The sequence below is a fragment of the Carassius gibelio genome, chromosome B16, assembly GCF_023724105.1.
Source record: "Carassius gibelio isolate Cgi1373 ecotype wild population from Czech Republic chromosome B16, carGib1.2-hapl.c, whole genome shotgun sequence".
NCBI classification, from domain to species: Eukaryota; Metazoa; Chordata; class Actinopteri; order Cypriniformes; family Cyprinidae; genus Carassius; species Carassius gibelio.
The window spans coordinates 5102920-5119577 of NC_068411.1; the positions used below are offsets into that span (position 1 = coordinate 5102920).

The 16658-nt window shown below is 35.0% G+C and overlaps 2 long non-coding RNA genes across 4 annotated transcripts in view; one reads left to right on the forward strand and one right to left on the reverse strand.

The window, feature by feature from the left end:
- Positions 1-5591: 5591 nt before the first annotated feature.
- The window catches only part of LOC127974879 (uncharacterized), a 45303-nt gene continuing 34236 nt past the window's right edge, over positions 5592-16658 (forward strand). For both annotated transcript variants that reach the window (XR_008157400.1, XR_008157401.1), the window contains exon 1: positions 5592-6734. This is a non-coding gene — a long non-coding RNA (uncharacterized LOC127974879). The remainder of the gene's footprint in view (positions 6735-16658) is intronic.
- Positions 16314-16658, reverse strand: part of LOC127974871 (uncharacterized) — a 31123-nt gene continuing 30778 nt past the window's right edge. For both annotated transcript variants that reach the window (XR_008157389.1, XR_008157391.1), the window contains exon 3: positions 16314-16550. This is a non-coding gene — a long non-coding RNA (uncharacterized LOC127974871). The remainder of the gene's footprint in view (positions 16551-16658) is intronic.

Consider the following 16658-nt stretch of genomic DNA (forward strand, 5'->3'; position numbering starts at 1 on the left):
AAGGACAAGCTATTTATAGCTGTATTTATAAACTGCTTACTACTGACTATTAATATTGGGACAAGGCTTTATAAAGCATGAACTGACTATTTAATAATGAGTGCAGTTATTATAAAGTGTTATCAATGAATTTGCTAATGTTAACAAATTAGACATTATTTTACAGTGTTATCAAATCCTTAAATGACTCATAAGCATTTGTGAAAGTTCTGCTTGTATTACAGCTTAGTATTGATCTGTGAGCTGAACAGATTTACTGTTACATCCATGAGATTATGTAAATTAAAATAAATATAATGTCACAGGATGTCATAGGTCAGTATCAAATGAGTTTGAAATTATTATTTGCAGCACAAATAAGGTTTTTTTAGGATTTTTAAAAATCCCTAAAACTGTCAGAAAAAGGTTAAGGCCTAAGCTATTTCTATGTGAGTGGCTAATTTTATTTTTGTTTTTATAATTGTAATACACAAACTATGAAATTATACAAAATGTATAAAAAGATAAATAAATAAATACGCACACATTAAAAAAGCAGCCAAGTCGAATGAGTTTCCTTTTTTATATAGATTAAAATTGAAGACAGAAGCAAGTGGTAAATGTGGTCACTTTAATATTCAAATCCAGTAGATCCAGTTTATGTTCACGTGGCTGTTTTCGTTTATATTCGCCAAGCTATTATGTATTTTGAAATAATCTTGTCCGTTATGTGTTCGTTCGTACGACGAAAGGCAGAATCCTGCAGCTCCAGAGATACATGTTATTCTGCCAGTCGCGCTTTCAAATAGTCTTGCACACTTAAACAGGTCACAAACACCTGCATTTAGCTCTTGTTGTGTTACAATGGGTTGATTGTGTGATATCGCTGTAATAATTTATTTTTAAAAGCTTTAAAACAGGAATAAATTCGTTTTCTCTGAGCTCTTTACTCCAGACGCTCGTGATCACAGCGGTGATTCATCTCTCCTATTTCTCACGTATCTCTGGCCAGAAATAATTTATCCATGAGCCCTGAACCGGTAATAATCAGATATGTTGGTTTAGCTTGTCAGTGTGAATTAAATCTAAGTATTTGTTTGTATTTTTAACCGATTTAAAAGTGAAAGTAAAAGTCCGGGAATTGAACCTGTAGGGGCGCTATTTCTCTCAGACAATGGAAGTCTGAAGCACATATACTCAAACAGAGGGACAGAGTGAGATGAGATGTCTTACAGTTTTTTTAATTTTCTGTTATCCATACAGTGTTGTAAAGTCGTGAAACTATGCATATTTCCTCAGAATGACTTTTTCATCTGTATGAAAAAATTATTTGACGTGTTTGGAAGCTGCAATTTAAAAATACAATAATGATTCCCTTTGTAAGGTCATTTAAAAAAATCACCACGGCAAAACCATTCAAGCTATCCAAAATCCATTCACAATTTAAGTTCCTATCAGAAATACTGATGTGTGTTCAGAGTTTTGTGAAATTCTAAGTATGTTATTTGCCTCAAAATCACCTGAGAAGTATTCCAGTTTGACATGTTGCCACGGCAACAATATTTTTAGATATCAATATCCCCCCAGCAGATTTATATCGGCTGTGTTTTAACATTATTCTGATGAAGTTTGAAGCAAATCGAGTAAAAATAAGATGCTCAATTCAAAGCATTTTGAAAATGACACACTTCCTGCTGCCACTTGGTGGCGCTATAACTTTGACTCCTAATAGTCACATATATGCGATCGACATCATACAATGAATAATCTGATGAAGTTTGATTAAAATTAGGAAATGTATGTGGATGGTATTAGACACTTCCTGTTTCTCATTTCTCGCCATAATTTCAAAGCCTCGCCACGAGCAAACCGTTTGAGATATCAAAAATCCCCTGGCAATTTTTCATCCCCAATGTCTTGAGATCATGTTGACCGAGTTTGGCGGCAATCGAGTAAAAAACCTATGACAAGTATTTCAAATTCCAGAGCATGCGCTTTTTACATAACTCTAAATAGCTGACTTCCTGTTGGGCGGAGCCTATGATATTCAATACGAAAGTTGTTCGGCACAATGAGATCTATATGTGTACTGAGTTTCTTATGAATATTGGCAAGTATGTGTGAGCTATACATCAACATTTCTGACTGTGATCCAGGGGGCGCCGTAGAGCCCCTGTGCCACGCCCGGGTCCCAGCTTCTGCAGGCTCCTAAAGGCCACAGATTCCAAAGTGTGTGCAAATTTTCAAGAGTTTTTGAGTATGTTAAGGACCCCAAAAGCCCCCACAACTTTGACGAAAAATATGACTACTAAACCCAAAATAGCCAACTTCCTGTTGGGCGGAGCCTATGACATGCAGTACGAAAGTTGTTTGGTTTGATGAGATCTACATGTGTACCGAGTTTCGTGTGTCTACATGCAAGTATGTATGATATATGGCCCTCAGTATTCCAGGGGGCGCTGTAGAGCCCCTGTGCCACGCCCGTGTATCAGTCTCTGCCCGGCCCTAATGGCCGCAGGTTCCAATGTGTGTGCCAATTTTCAAGACTTTTTAAGCATGTTAAGGACCCCAAAAGCCCCCGAAACCTTGGAAAAAAATTAGAAGAATAAATAATAATTAAAGCTGCAAGCAGCGATGAACGGGCCCTCGCACCCGGGCTCACCGCCATCGTGTGGCTTTAGTAAAAAGGTGAACGTTGAGAAATATGCATTTAATGTCCTAAATATAAGTGGAATATGTCAAAGTATATCCCATATATGTGCCAATCTTACCGTTGCCAGCAGGTGGCGCTATCATTATAATGGAATATTGGCCTTCAGATGTGTTCAGGCCAGGACTCTTATCAAACATGTGAAGTTTGGGGAAGATTGAACATTTTATGCTTGAGCTACAACAACTTCTCTTGCTGTGGCAAGGCATCAAATTTTGTCATGGCGCCATGGAAACGCCCTTTAACAAAAACTCAAGATCTCCAAAAGTTAACATTGCACAGGCCTTTAGATTAGACTGACCACCAAATATATGTTAATCTAAAAAAAATTATAGGAGTAGTTTGTCACAGCGTAAAACATGTCACTTCCTGTTGCCAATAGGTGGCGCTATGACTATAACTGAATGTGGGCATGTAGATCTGTTAAGGGCAGAAGTTTTATCTAACATGTGAAGTTTGGGGCAGATTGGACATTGTATGTCTGAGTTACAGCAACTTCCTTTTTCATGGCGAAACATCGAAATTTGTCAGGCCGCCATGGACACGCCCTTTAACGAAATCTAAAGACCTCCGCAATTTAACATCGCAAAGGGCTTAAGATTACACTGAACAGGTTTGGTGTTGATCTGAATAAATCTCTAGGAGGAGTTTGTTAAAGTACAACCCCTGAAAATGGCAAAAACAACGTCAATTTTGCAGAGAAAATTCTAAATAACCGACTTCCTGTTGGGATTCGGATTTCGTACCAAGAGACTTTTTTGTAGGTATTGGTGTGTTACATGTGTGTACCAATTTTTGTACATGTACGTGAAACATAGCTCGAGGCGCACTCTGTTGAAAGTGTATAGGTGGCGCTATCGAGCCATTTTGCCACACCTGATGGAATATTGGCCTTCAGATGTGTTCAGGCCAGGACTCTTATCACACATGTGCAGTTTGGGGAAGATCGGACATTTTATGCCTGAGTTATAACATCTTTTATTCCCATGGCGAGACATCGAACTTCGTGACGGCGCCATGGACACGCCTTTTAACGAAAACTCAAGATCTTCACAACTTAACATCTCACAGGCCTTTAGATTAGACTGACCACAAAAAATACACTGATGTCATAAAATTTCTAGGAGTAGTTCATCGCAGTGTAAAATATGTCACTTCCTGTTGCCAATAGGTGGCGCTATGACTATAACTGAATATGGGCATGTCAATCTGTTCACGTCAGGAGTCTCATCAAACATGTGAAGTTTGGGGCAGATTGGTCATTGTATGTCTGAGTTATAGCAACTTCCTGTTTCATGGCGAATCAACGAAATTCACCAGGCCGCCACGGACACGCCCATTAACGAAAACTCAAAAGCTTCGCAATTTAACATCGCAAAGGCCTTCAGATTAGGCATACCAAATTTGGTGTTGATCTGAAAGAATCTCTAGGAGGAGTTCGTTAAAATACAACGCATGGAAATGACAAAAATGACACAAAATTTGCTCATAATATTAGTAATAACCGACTTCCTGTTGGGTTTCGGATTTTGCTCCAAGAGACTTTTTTGTAGGTATTGGAGAGTTACATGAGTATACCGATTTTCATACATGTACATGAAACGTAGCTCGAGGCGCACACCGTTGAACGTGTATAGGTGGCGCTGTTGAGCCATTTTGCCACACCCACTTCTGAAACCCATATCAGACGTAAATTTTCGCCAGTTCTGAGGTGTGTGCAAAGTTTCATGACTTTTCGAGCATGTTTAGGCCCTCAAAAATGCGATTCATTTTGGAGAAGAAGAATAATAATAATAATAATAATAATAATAATAATAATAATAATAATAATAATAATAATAATAATAAACGGAGCAATTCCAAGAGGGTCCTCACACCATCGGTGCTCGGGCCCTAAATATAGCTGCAAGCAGCGATGGCGGGCTCAAGCCACCAATGCCATCGCCACCCCGGTGGCATCAGGCAAACTGTGCCCAGCGGGCACATGCATTCACAATATCCCTCTGGCAGTGAGGTTTTAAATGATATGGCAGTTAAAGGGTTAATCCGAATCATCTAGACTTTAAAATCACATTCACAGAACAATATATATATATATATATATATATATATATATATATATATATATATATATATATATATATATATATATATATATATATATATATGTATATATATATATATATATATATATATAACTTTAGTAACACTTTACAATAAGATTTCATTTATAAACATTATGTTAACATGAACAATATTTATATAGCATTCATTCATGTCAGTTAATATTCCAAATTAAACATTAAAACATTGTTTTATTGTGATTTTTTTCCAAGCACATTTTACCAATTCCAAACCATATCAATCTTAATAACTACCATTATTTTTTATTTAATCATTTATGAGTGCTATACAATAGTCCAGGAAAGCTGGAAGAGAAAAACAGGTCAAGAAGAACTGACAAAAAGAATTGCAAAATAATTAGGAATTAATGTGAAGATTAATTTTTAGTCAATTCTGCAAGACAGACTTTCAGGAAAGGAGGTGGAATAAAAATGAGCTCCTAAATCTTAATCCCGGATTCTGGAAGATATATTCCTCAAACCATCGGACAAGAGGAGGTGGTGCTGGTCCTTCACGAGTCACTCTAATCTGTTAATTAAGCCTATATATAAAGTCTTAATATATAGTATTTCACAATACTTCATAGTATTCTAATTAAATAATTTTTTGGAATCTTAGATCTCTCAGAACCTGGCACATTGTAATTCTGAGACTCCAGGAAAGTGGCAGTTCTGTAAAATGTTGGCGCTGGAGACTAAATGCTCCCTGATAGTTTCACACCTAATTCACTTAACACACACACAAACACACACACACACACACATTAACCACAGTGACAGAGGGACAGAGTGACATCAGATGTATGATAGTTTTTTAATTTTCTATCATCCATATAATGTTGTATAGTCATGGAACTATGCATATTTCCTCAGAATGACTTGTCTGCTATGTGTACATTTTTTTGAAGTGTTTAGAAGCTGCACTTTAAAAAAATAAAAGACATTTACTGGTTACTTTTTTACTGTTATTTCAAAAAATCACCACGCAAAATCATTCAAGCTATCCAAAATTCATTCACACCTGTTCTGTAAGATAAATTCTTTAAACAGTGGTAAAAGAGGATGTGGTGCTGAACCTTCAAGAGTCACTCAAAACGTATCTGTCCATAAAGCTTATAAAGAATTATTCTTAATATACAGTTCACAATACTTCAGCTTGTTATTCTAATTAAGTGAGGGTCATTTTATCAGTAAAATACATAAAATACATATTATTTTTCTTTGAAAGATTTCTATAAATGATTTAAATCATACTTGTTTTACAATAATTATTTAAAAGTAATCCTATAGCTCCATCTGGTGGTCATTATTGGAACTAAGAATTGCAAGCTTGATTTATAAGTTATGATAGTTTTAATTTTATGCTGGCTCTTGAAAATGATAAAGCTATGAAACTTACTGTGCTTCCTTCAAATGATGACTTCTACGTATATAAAAAATTATGAAGAGTTGGAATGAAAAATTTTAAAGATATAGTAAAATAACGATTGTATTTTTTTATGTTACTTTAATAAATCGCTATGGCCACACCATTTAAGCTATCCTAAACCCATTCGCAATTTAACATCTTCAGTATATTAGCTTCATGTTAAAAAAGTTTGCTGTGAACTTGTGTCTTCTTGGAGGAGTATGAATTCATTTACAGGCTGATTTTATCATAAATCCACAATAAAATTTCTGAGTTCTGTATCAATCTGTGTTGTTGTTTGTTTTTTTTGTTTTTTTTTTTATTTTTCATAGGAAGATAACTGACCCTTTACTCTCCTTTTTAATAAATGTGCTTATAACCCAAGAACAAGCTTTTTATAGCTGTATTTATAAACTGCTTACTATTGACTATTAATATTGGGACAAGGCTTTATAAAGCATGAACTGAATATTTACTGTTTGAGTTTGAAATTATTATTTGCAGCACAAATAAGGTTTTTTAGGATTTTTAAAAATCCCTAAAACTGTCAGAAAAGGATAAGGCCTAAGATTTCTATGTGAGTGGCTAAATTTATTTGTTTTTATAACTATAATGCATAAACTATGAAATTATACAAAATGTATAAAAATGTACAACAGTTATTCTTTTCCAATGTTTTTTATTTATTTATTTATTTAATTTTTTTTTTATTTTATTTACATTTCAAAACATTTGCCTACTGCAATCATTCTAAACAGCTTGAATAAAACCTGTCAATATTTATTATAGACCACTGTAACTGTGTATAATCTAACAAACAAGTTTATTATGAAAATAAAAGTGTGTACACCAGATAAATTGGACGATAAAGAAATTGCTAACAATAGTATAATAGAGCATGTTTTATGTTTTTAGGCGTTTAGATGCAGAAATGGACAAATAAAATGTAAAATAAAATGTAATTGATTTAATTAAATATAGATTAATTCTTGTTAGAGCAAAATAATAAATAAATAAATACGTACACACATTAAAAACGCAGCCAAGATGAATGAATTACATTTTTTATATAGATTAAAATTGAAGACAGAAGCAGCTGGTATACGCGGTCACTTAATATTCAAATCCAGTAGATCCACTTCAGATATATTTCTCAACGGTTTACGTTCACGTGGCTGTTTTCGTTTATATTCGCCAAGCTATTTTGAAATAATCTTGTCCGTGATGTGTTCGTTCTTACGACGAAAGGCAGAATCCTGCAGCTCGAGAGATATGTTATTCTGCCAGTGGCGGTGTCAAATAGTCTTGCACACTTAAACGGGTCACAAACACCTGCATTTAGCTCTTGTAGTGTTACAATGGGTTTATTGTGTGCATTTGTGGTAATATTTTATTTAAAAAAGCTCTTAAACAAGAATAAATTCGTTTGTTTTGAGCTCGACACTGTACGCGCTGATCGGAGGCGTGATTTCATATAGGCAGCCTCAAATATTTCATTTTCACACAAACAGTTCAAAAACATCTTAATTTAGCTCTTGGTGTGTTCTAATTGGTGAATTGTGTGATATCGCTGCAATACTTTATTTTTAATAGCTATAAAACAAGAATAAACTCGTTTTTTCTGAGCTCATCATTCCAGATGCTCATGCTCAGAGCGGTGATTCATCTCTCGTGTTTCTCACGTATCACTGACCACACATCCATTATTAATGAGCCCTGACCTGATAATAATCATATATGTTGGTTTAGCTTGTCAGTGTGAATTAAATCCAAGTATTTATTTGTATTTTAACCGATTTAAAAGAGAAACTAAATCTCCGGTAATTGCACCTGTAGGGGCGCAATTTCTCTCAGACAATGGAAGTCTGAAGCACATATACTCAAACAGAGGGACAGAGTGAGATGAGATGTCTGACAGTTTTTTAATTTTCTATTATCCATACAGTGTTGTAAAGTCGTGAAACTATCCATATTTACTCAGAATGACTTTTTGTCTGTATGAAAAAAGGTTTTGAAGTGTTTGGAATTTAAAAATGCAGGAAAATTAATAATTCCAGTTTTACTGTCATTAAAAAAAATCACCACGACAAAACCGTTCAAGCTATCCAAAATCCATTGGCAATTTAAGTTGTTTAAAATGTTTTGGCATCATGTAGAAAAAGTTTGGTGTGTATAGTGTTACTCTCCTCTGAGCAGTATGCATTAATTCACAACTAAATGTAAAAAAAAATCCACATTCAAATCAAAATAGCTGACTTCCTGTTGATCGTAGCTGATGACTGTGAATTAGAAAGTTGTCCGTCTTGATAAGAACAATTTTTTTACCGAGTTTGGTGTCTGTAGCTAAAACTAACCCCCCCACTTTTGACAAAAGGTGGCGCTATAGAGTGCCTCTTCCACGCCCTCTTATGAACTTTTGCCAGTGTCTAGTTATCATAAATACTGATATGTGTTCTGAGTTTGATGAAATTCTAAGCATGTTATATGCCTCAAAATCACCTGAGAAGTATTCCAGTTTGACATGTTGCCACGGCAACAATATTTTTAGCTATCCAATTTCCCCCAGCAGATTCATATCGGCTGTGTTTTAACATTATTCTGATGAAGTTTGAAGCAAATCGAGTAAAAATAAGATGCTGAATTCAAAGCATTTTGAAAATGACACACTTCCTGCTGCCAGTTGGTGGCGCTATAACTTTGACTCCTAATAGTCACATATATGTGATCGACATCATACAATGAATAATCTGATGAAGTTTGATTGAAATCAGGAAATGTATGTGGATGGTATTAGACACTTCCTGTTTCTCAATTCTCGCCATAATTTCAACGCCTCGCCACGAGCAAACCGTTCGAGATATCAAAAATCCCCTGGCAATTTTTCATCCCCAATGTCTTGAGATCATGTTGACCGAGTTTGGTGGTAAACGAGTAAAAAACCTATGACAAGTATATCAAATTCCAGAGCATGCGCTTTTTACATAACTCTAAATAGCTGACTTCCTGTTGGGCGGAGCCCAATGACATGCAATACGAAAATTGTTCGGCACAATGAGATCTATATGTGTACTGAGTTTCATATGAATATGTGCAAGTATGTGTGAGCTATACATCAACATTTATGACTGTGTTCCAGGGGGCGCCATAGAGCCCCTGTGCCACGCCCGGGTCCCAACCTCTGCAGGCTCCTAAAGGGCACAGATTCCAAAGTGTGCGCAAATTTTCAAGAGTTTTTGAGTATGTTAGGGACCCCAAAAGCCCCCACAACTTTGACCAAAAATATGAATAATAAACCCTAAATAGCCAACTTCCTGTTGGGCGGAGCCTATGACATGCAGTACGAAAGTTGTTTGGTTTAATGAGATCTACATGTGTACCGAGTTTCATGCGTCTACGTGCAAGTATGTATGATATATGGCCCTCAGTATTCCAGGGGGCGCTGTAGAGCCCCTGTGCCACGCCCGTGTATCAGTCTCTGCCCGACCCTAATGGCCGCAGGTTCCAATCTGTGTGCCAATTTTCAAGAGTTTTCGAGCATGTTGAGGACCCCAAAAGCCCCCGTAACGTTAGAAAAAAATAATAATAATAATAATAATAATAAAATATAGCTGCAAGCAGCGATGGCGGGCTCAAGCCGTCAGTGCAACACCACCCCGGTGGCATCGGGAAAACTGTGCCCAGCGGGCATAAGCATTTACAGTAACCCTCTGGCAATCAAATTTTAAGGGATATGGCAGTTAAAGGGTTAATCCAACCCGTCTAGACTTTGAAATCACATACACAGAACAATATATATATATATATAACTTTAGTAACACTTTATTTTAATATATATAAAAAATGTATAAGTTGTGCATCGTAGCTGACACCTAAATGAACACATTACAATTGGTTTATGACTGCAAGTCTTTTTCCTCAAATGCTATTGAGCTTCAAATTTGCTTTTGAGCCCATGTGAAAAAGTAGCATAATGTACATATGACTTACAGTTTGTTTTAATAAATATCAAACATTTAATTTAATGGTGCATTATAGCTGTCACCTAGATGAACAATTACAGTTGTTTTTATGACTGTAAGTCATTCTCTTCAAATGCTACTGACGTTAGAAAAGTGTATAACAATATCACATGTAACTTTAGAGACGGTCCCTAAATTTGAGACTCTCGAATGTCCAATGTCAAGCCAACTTTATGCCTGTTTTTGTTTTGTTTTTTACTTTATATTTCTTTTCTCTGTGCCGGATTGCTGATGTCTTTTACCCTGGCATAGATGTCCATCCATCAATTACGAACATTCATCCGCAAATGTCCGAGCGGTCGCGAGCGCGGATGGGAGAATGGCGCATGTTTTATTTTTTTTGAGCTACTGGGATGGTGCCCCCTCTGGGAGTTGGTGCCCTACGAAGACTGCGTATTCTGCATATAGGGAGCGGCGGTACTATCTGGAAGATATATTCCTCAAACCGTTGTACAAGAGGAGGTGATGCTAGTACTTCAAGAATCTCTCAAAACCTATCTGTTCATAAAGCCTATATATAAAGTCTTAATATAGTATTCCACAATATGTTGTGCTATTCTAATATTATTGTGGTTTTTTATTGACATTGTTATTTGCTGTTATTTTTTGTTTTAATATTGTTACTGTTGTTACTTGTTGTACGGTGACCTTGAGTGGTTTGAAAGGCGCCTTAAATAAAATGCATTATTATTATTGTTATTATTATTATTATTATTATTAGCTGTACACTTGATAAAAAAAATAAATATAAACTTATTCAATTGTGTATGTATATATATATATAGTGTACAGTTTTCTTTTATTGCATCTTGAAATAAATGTTTCTGAGTTCTGTGTTTGTTTATTTTTTTTATTTTTATTTTTTTTATTTTTTTAGGAAGATTACAGCCTTTAATCTCCTCAAAATTAATGTGCATATAAACTATGAACAATTTAATTATAGCTGTATTTATAAAATGCTTACTAATGACTATTAATTTTGGGAGTAGGCTAGCAACAGTTGATGTTGAGGCCTAAGATATTTCTTAAGCTGTAATGATGAAAAAACAACAACAACACCAAATTGCTTTTTTTTCTGCTGGTGATTAAAGAGATGATTAAGTCTCCCCCCCCCCCCCTCTCTCTCTCTCTGACACCAAGCCCATCCCCTCTCCCACACATTCACACAAACTCAGCACACACACTTAACACACACACACACACACATTACCCAGAGGGACAATGACATCAGATGTATGGTAGTTTTTTAATTTTCTATCATCCATATAGTGTTGTATAGTCATGAAACTATGCATATTTCCTCAGCATGACTTGTCTTCTATGTGTACATTTTGTTGAAGTGTTTAGAAGCTGCACTTAAAAAAATAAAAGACATTTACTGGTTCCTTTTTTACTGTTATTTCAAAAAATCACCACGACAAAACCATTCAAGCTATCCAAAATTCATTCGCACCTGTTCTGTAAGATAAATTCTTTAAACAGTGGTAAAAGAGGATGTGGTGCTGATCCTTCAAGAGTCACTCCAAACTTATCTGTCCATAAAGCCTATAAAGAATTATTCTTAATACACAGTTTTCACAATACTTCAGCATATTATTCTAATTAAGTGAGGGTCATTTTATCAGTAAAATACATATTATTTTTCTTTGAAAGATTTCTATAAATGATTTAAATCATACTTGTTTCTACAATAATTATTTAAAAGTAATCCTATAGCGCCATCTGGTGGCCATTATTGGTACTAAGAATTGCAAGCTTGATTTATATGTTATGATAGTTTTAATTTTATGCTGGCTCTTGAAAATGATAAAGCTATGAAACTTACTGTGCTTCCTTCAAATGATGACTCCTACGTATATAAAAAATTATGAAGAGTTGGAATTAAAATTTTTTTAAAGATATAGTAAAATAACTATTGTATTTTGTTTATGTTACTTTAATAAATCGCTATGGCCACACCATTTAAGGTATCCTAAACCCATTCGAAATTGAACATCTTCAGTATATGGGTTCATGTTAAAACAGTAAAACAGGTGTGAACTACTTGTGTCTTCTTGGAGGAGAATGAATTCATTTACAGGCTGAGTTTATCATAAATCCACAATAACATTTCTGAGTTCTGTATCAATCTGTGTTGTTGTTTGTTTATTTTTATTTTTTTATTTTTCATAGGAAGATAACTGACCCTTTACTCTCCTTTTTAATAAATGTGCTTATAAACCAAGAACAAGCTATTTATAGCTGTATGGATTTACATTTAAAAAAATATCCTATGGCAATCATTCTAAACAGCTTGAATAAAACCTGTTAATATTTATTATAGACCACTGCAACTGTGTATAATCTAACAAAAAAGTTTATTATGAAAATAAAAGTGTGTACACCAGATAAATTGGACGATAAAGAAATTGCTAACAATAATATAATAGAGCATGTTTTAGGTTTTTAGGCGTTTAGATGCAGAAATGGACAAATCAAATGTAAAATAAAATGTAATTGATTTAATTAAATATAGATTAAGTCTTGTTAGAGCAAAATAATAAATAAATACATACACACATTAAAAAAGCAGCCAAGATTAATGAGTTAAATTTTTTATATAGATTAAAATTGAAGACAGAAGCAGCTGGTATATGCGGTCAATTAATATTAAAATCCAGTAGATCCACTTCAGATTTATTTCTCAACAGTTTATGTTCACTTGGCTGTTTTCGTTTATATTAGCCAAGCTATTATGTGTTTTGAAATAATCTTGTCCGTGATGTGTTCGTTCTTACGACGAAAGGCAGAATCATGCAGCTCGAGAGATATATGTTATTCTGCCAGTCGCGCTTTCAAATAGTCTTGCGCACATAAACGGGTCACAAACACCTGTATTTAGCTCGTGTTGTGTTATAATGGGTGTATAGTGTGCATTTATGGCAATAATTTATTTTAAAAAGCTCTTAAACAAGAATAAATTTGTTTGTTTTGAACTTGTGACACTGTGCGCGCTGATCGGAGGCAGTGATTTCAGATAGGCAGCCGCGAATATTTCATTATCACACAAACAGTTCAAAAACATCTTAATTTAGCTCTTGGTGTGTTCTAATTGGTGAATTGTGTGATATCGCTGCAATACTTTATTTTTAATAGCTATAAAACAAGAATAAACTCGTTTTTCTGAGCTCATCATTCCACACGCTCCTGCTCAGAGCGGTGATTCATCTCTCGTGTTTCTCACGTATCACTGACCACACATCCATTATTAATGAGCCCTGACCTGGTAATAATCATATATGTTGGTTTAGCTTGTCAGTGTGAATTAAATCCAAGTATTATTTTGTATTTTAACCGATTTAAAAGTGAAACCAAAAGAGAGTCTCCTCCCTTTTTTAGTTCAGGATATGCACCTGTAGGGGCGCAATTTCTCTCAGACAATGGAAGTCTAAGCACACACACTCAAACAGAGGGACAGAGTGAGATGAGATGTCTGACAGTTTTTTAATTTTCTGTTATCCATACAGTGTTGTAAAGTCGTGAAACTATCAATATTTACTCAGAATGACTTTTTTTCTGTATGAAAAAACGTTTTGAAGTGTTTGGAATTTAAAAATGCAGGACAATTAATAATTTCATTTTTACTGTCATTTAAAAAAATCACCACGACAAAACCATCCAAGCTATCCAAAATCCATTGGCAATTTAAGTTGTTTAAAATGTTTTGGCATCATGTAGACAAAGTTTGGTGTGTATAGTGTTACTCTCCTCTGAGCAGTATGCATTAATTCACAGCTAAATGTAAAAAAAAATCCACATTCAAATCAAAATAGCTGACTTCCTGTTGATCGTAGCTGATGACTGTGAATTAGAAAGTTGTCCGTCTTGATAAGAACAATTTATGTACCAAGTTTGGTGTCTGTAGCTAAAACTAACCCCCCCACTTTTGACAAAAGGTGGCGCTATAGAGTGCCTCATTCACGCCCTTTTAAAAGCTTTTGCCATTGTCTAGCTATCACTAATACTGATATGTGTTTTGAGTTTCATGTAAATCTGAGCTTGTTGTCTGCCTCAAACTCACCATAACAGAACATTCAAGTTTGACACGTTGCCATGGCAACACTATATCAGATATCAATATCCCCACAACAGATTTACATCGTCCGTGTTTTGTCATTATTCTGATGAAGTTTTAAGTAAATCGAGTAAAAATAAGATGCTGAATTCAAAGCATTTGGAAAATGACACACTTCCTGCTGCCAGTTGGTGGCGCTATAACGTTGACTCTTAATAGTCACATATATACAATCAGTATCATACAACGAACAAACCAATGAAGTTTGATCAAATTCAGGAAATGTATGTGGATGTTTTTAGACATTTCCTGTTCCTCATTTCTCGGCATAAGTTCCACGCCTCGCCACGGGCAAACCGTTCGAGATATCAAAAATCCCCTCGCAATTTTTCATCCACAATGTCTTGAGATCATGTTCACCGAGTTTCGTGGCGAACGGGTTGAAAACCTCAGAGGAGTATTTCAAATTCCAGAGCATGCTTTTTTTAAAAAGCCCTGAATAGCTGACTTCCTGTTGGGCGGAGCCTATGACATAAAGCGCGAAAGTTGTTCAGCTCAATTAGATCTACAAGTGTACTGAGTTTCATATAAATATATGCAAGTGTGTGTGAGCTATGGTTCAAGATTTCTGACTGTGTTCCAGGGGGCGCTGTAGAGCCCCTGTGCCACGCCCGGGTCCCAGCCTCTGTGGCGTCCTGATGGCCGCAGATTCCAATGTGTGTGCCAATTTTCAAGAGTTTTTGAGCATGTTAAGGCCCCCAAAAACCCCCGGAAGGTTTAATAAAAAATAAAAAAAATAATAATAAGAATAATCCTTAGAAGAACAATAGGGCTCTTCGCCCCTTCGGGCTTGAGCCCTAAAAATAATCCTAAGGAAAACAATAGGGCTCTCGCCCTCCAGGCTTGAGCCCTAATAATAATAACAAATAATCCTAAGGAAAACAATAGGGCTCTCGCCCTCCAGGCTTGAGCCCTAATAAATATAGCTGCAAGCAGCGATGGCGGGCTCAAGCCACCAATGCCATCGCCACCCCCGGTGGCATCCGGTAAACTGTGCCCAGCGGGCACATGCATTCACAATATCCCTCTGGCAGTGAGGTTTTAAATGATATGGCAGTTAAAGGGTTAATCCGAATCATCTAGACTTTAAAATCACATTCACAGAACAATATATATATATATATATATATATATATATATATATATATATATATATATATATATATATATATATATATATATATATATATATATATAACTTTAGTAACACTTTACAATAAGATTTCATTTATAAACATTATGTTAACATGAACAATATTTATATAGCATTCATTCATGTCAGTTAATATTCCAAATTAAACATTAAAACATTGTTTTATTGTGATTTTTTTCCAAGCACATTTTACCAATTCCAAACCATATCAATCTTAATAACTACCATTATTTTTTATTTAATCATTTATGAGTGCTATACAATAGTCCAGGAAAGCTGGAAGAGAAAAACAGGTCAAGAAGAACTGACAAAAAGAATTGCAAAATAATTAGGAATTAATGTGAAGATTAATTTTTAGTCAATTCTGCAAGACAGACTTTCAGGAAATGAGGTGGAATAAAAATGAGCTCCTAAATCTTAATCCCGGATTCTGGAAGATATATTCCTCAAACCATCGGACAAGAGGAGGTGGTGCTGGTCCTTCACGAGTCACTCTAATCTGTTAATTAAGCCTATATATAAAGTCTTAATATATAGTATTTCACAATACTTCATAGTATTCTAATTAAATAATTTTTTGGAATCTTAGATCTCTCAGAACCTGGCACATTGTAATTCTGAGACTCCAGGAAAGTGGCAGTTCTGTAAAATGTTGGCGCTGGAGACTAAATGCTCCCTGATAGTTTCACACCTAATTCACTTAACACACACACAAACACACACACACACACATTAACCACAGTGACAGAGGGACAGAGTGACATCAGATGTATGATAGTTTTTTAATTTTCTATCATCCATATAATGTTGTATAGTCATGGAACTATGCATATTTCCTCAGAATGACTTGTCTGCTATGTGTACATTTTTTTGAAGTGTTTAGAAGCTGCACTTTAAAAAAATAAAAGACATTTACTGGTTACTTTTTTACTGTTATTTCAAAAAATCACCACGCAAAATCATTCAAGCTATCCAAAATTCATTCACACCTGTTCTGTAAGATAAATTCTTTAAACAGTGGTAAAAGAGGATGTGGTGCTGAACCTTAAAACGTATCTGTCCATAAAGCTTATAAAGAATTATTCTTAATATACAGTTCACAATACTTCAGCTTGTTATTCTAATTAAGTGAGGGTCATTTTATCAGTAAAA